Genomic DNA, 3,857 nt, shown 5'->3' on the forward strand with positions numbered 1-3,857 from the left:
GTCTTTAGTTTCATCCTGCTCTTGTTTTGCGTGGCACACAGAGGGCTGTGACGTGGCCAGAGCAGCCTTGTGCACTGTCTAAAACAGTCCTTTAAATGAAGTTGAGGCATTTTCCTGTCCTCTGCACTATTCAGACGTTTTCATGGTGGAAAATAACATTATTCTACCACTAATTACTTTTTATGTAGGTATTTATTTTACTCAAGTAATCACTAACGTAGAAGAGGTTTACAAATTCAGAATAAGTAGGGTTACAAGAGAAAGTAAAGTCAGAGGCTGTGGGATTGGTGTGTGTGTGTGAGAGAGAGGCATGCAGGGAGGCAACCACACATGTTCTTTTTTTTTTTTATTATTATTCATTTGCTGTTTTCTATTAAGGTATTTTATTTCTATCAAGAATATTGTCAACCATGTTGTGGCGCACGCCTTTAATCCCAGCACTCTAGAGGCAGATGCAGGTGGGTTGTGTTTGAGGCCAGCCTGGTCAACAGAGTGAGTTCCAGGACAGCCAGGGCTACACAGAAAATCCCTGCCTCAAAAAACAAACAAATATTGTCACTCAAGATACTGTCAGGAAAACCTGAGATAAGAGAAGCTTCTCCCTCTGACAGCAAGTGTGGTGGTTCCTCTTCTCTCTCTGATCAGGATCTGATACTGTGATGTCTTCATGTGCGCACTGACCTGGTGGCTTTACAGGTCGACCGCAACAGGTCCTTAACTTCTGTGACTATTGCCGTAATTGCCGTTTAATCTAGTTAATTTAGGCAGAAAAACACTATTCAGCCAGTAATCTCCCATGTTTAGAATTCTTTTCTGGACAGATTTAGTGTTTTTTTATGTATTTAACCTTATGTTAGAGGATTAAATTTTGGTATACTCAGTTACAAATAAAGACCAATGTTTATAATCGAGATGTTTATATTTTTTTGGCAGAGGGGCAAGAAAAGTTTCTCTTAGGATACTAATTCCTTTGTGTTGCTTTTATTTTCGGATTTTTAAAAAGACTCGACTTTTTATCTACACCTGTCTTAACCTATGAGAATATTTAACTTTAAGGGTTATGGAGCTCACTAGTGGGCTTTAAAATATTTCCCATTTATAGTGCATTACAGATGGAGTATGATTTCCTTTTATGTTAGTTGAGTTAGCAGCTAGCATTAGTCTTTTGGAGGGGTGCGTTGGGTAAGGGCATATCTGGGCGTCATTGGAAAGATGGTTGAACCGAGTGGATTGTGACAGGGAAATGCAGTGACTGTTCATTATATATTTATATGTTTTCCCGCCAAGATGTTTTCTCGTGTTTACTTACTAATAGTCAAATTATTATTATTATTATTTTATTATTATTTTTTTTGGTGGGTGCCTGTCCCAGAACTAGCTCTTGTAGACTAGTCAAATTATTTTTAAATTCCAGGTTTAGTGCTCTTCAAAAGTCTTCATCCTATTTCTGGAAATAGGAGTCTACTATAAATGTAACAAAATAAAACTTGTTTCCTACTTAATTTGTAGGTCAGCTTTTCAGTTCCTTTTGTTTCTTATTGTACAGTTAATGCTGTTTTCACCTGTGGCATGAATGATATATAATTAAAAGATTAGAAAATAAAGCCATTTGTGACTTCTGGTCCACAATCAGATTAGAGTTAGTAATAGATCTTTTTACAAACTAAACTAAGATACTTTTGTAGTTTCTGGAATTGATTGTTTATAGTTGATTCTTTTTTTTTTTTTCCTTCTGGGTGTTGGGGATTAAACCCAGGGCTTCAAAGTACTCTCTTTCTCACTGAACTGCAGCCCAACTTAAAACAATTTTTTAAACAGATTTTTGGTCTTTAGCCCGATACTTAATTGTATAGGCAGCTAACACTTTAACTTGGAAAATTTCCAGTTTGGGAGATAAGACATATAAATTCTAGGATCAAAATGGGGTAGTGGTCTCTGTATTCTTGATTCACCTTTATTTACTGACAGACATTTCTGACTATGTAAGTTTGTTGTGGGAGCTCCTTCCACTCCTTCAGCCAATAGCCACTGAGGTACCAGCCCATTGGGGCATGGTCTCTCTCCCTTTAAAAAAGCAGCCACTTCCCTCCTCTTCTGGCCACTAGGCTCCCTTCCTGATTGTTGTCTGGGACGGTGCCAGAGGTGCCAGAGAGCCAGGGGAGGGAAGTGGCCACTTTTTTAAAGGGAGAGAGACCATGCCCCAAGGGGCTGGTATCTCAGTGGCTATTGGCTGAAGGAGCAGAAGGAGCTCCCACAACACAAGTTCAGATTCATCAAGCTCATACTAAGAAAGTTGTAGTAGTTAAAAATACTCTCTTGGTCTCAAGTAGTTTAATAGAACAGTGCTGTTGGTCATCAGGGGAGAAGTTAATGTAAGCGTAAAGATACTGCCTAGATGTGTCTGTGAGGAGGACTGCTTTTACATGGTACTAGTGAAAGAGTTATCAAAGGTTGCTGCTATCATGTTGCTATATTTTTAATAAAATGAAAATATTGAAGTTCACTGTCGTGTAGTAATTTCATGTTTGGGACAGATATTTGCTGTTCACAGCTTGTTTTTATAACAGAAACGTGATTTTCTCTTCCAGGGTTGAGAAATGACCACCCAGACAGGTTTTCACATACCGGGAACCCTGTCTTATGGTAACTGTAATCGAGGCTTTCCATATCAAGCATTTGGTGGTAGTCTCAGTGATAGCTGCTCGGAGTCTCTCTTGTTCATGGCATCTGCTTCCTGGAGATTTTTATGTCGCAACAGATGCCACCATGTCTTAATAGCAAGTGGAATGCTTTCTCTGATTTTGGGGAAATGCAGTTCTCCATGAGGCCAGTGAATTGTGTGCTGAGGGTGGCCTTGGAAGTGAGATTAACCAGTTAGTCAAAATTGCCTCCTTAATAATAAATTAACTAGACCTGTAAAGATGGTTCAGCAATAAGAGCATGTGCCAACAAGCCCTGAGACCAGAGTCATTCTCTAGTCTTGTGTGCCATGGTGTGTGTGTACAGCAAATGCAGTAGACTGCCAGCCATGTAGATTTAGAATTTAGTGTGACCTTGTGGCTTGACTGGCCCATCCGTGATGAGTGAGGCCCTTGTCTTAGCTGCCCTCTCAGAGGAAACTAGGCCGTTTGGTTTTCCGGTGGGTTATAAGGCATATGCAGGGGCTGGAGAAGCTTTCTGGGCACAGACGTAGGCTGCAGTGTGTGGTTCACCAAGTTGGAGTAGCCACTTCTGACAGACACTGGATCATAAGTATAATTATAGTATTATAATTTGTTTTTATAATAGAACCTTTTTTCTAAAAAAAATATTTATTTATTTATTATGTATACAATATTCTGTCTGTGTATGCCTGCAGGCCAGAAGAGGGCACCAGACCCCATTACAGATGGTTGTGAGCCACCATGTGGTTGCTGGGAATTGAACTCAGGACCTTTGGAAGAATAGGCAATGCTCTTAACTACTGAGCCATCTCTCCAGCCCCCTAGAACCTTTTTTTAAACATTAGGAAAACCAGCCTAACTGCAAATGACTAGCTAGTTCTCTTTAGAGTATGCCCCTGTGTTTAATGTGTTAGTCACAGTGTGCTCAGCTGGAGGTCCTAAGTGGAGTCACATAGGCATGGCCTTTCCTACTTCCTCCCCTAAGCTCCAGTCTCCAGTTATCTGTCAGTGTTACAAGACTGGGTAGCTTACTAGTGACATCCACTGTTCTTTCTACACACTTTATGGTCATAGTCTGTGCCTCGGCTCCTCAGTTCACCAGTACATTGATCTCTGAAGTGACAGGACCCTCATTCACCTTTGCTAAGTCTCAATTCTGGTTTCCTCTGAAAGGCTCTTGTTTGTTGTTTTGAG

Source organism: Alexandromys fortis, unplaced genomic scaffold, assembly GCF_014885135.2.
Source record: "Alexandromys fortis isolate MF-2015 unplaced genomic scaffold, M_Fortis_MF-2015_v1.1 scaffold_76, whole genome shotgun sequence".
Classification (NCBI taxonomy): domain Eukaryota; kingdom Metazoa; phylum Chordata; class Mammalia; order Rodentia; family Cricetidae; genus Alexandromys; species Alexandromys fortis.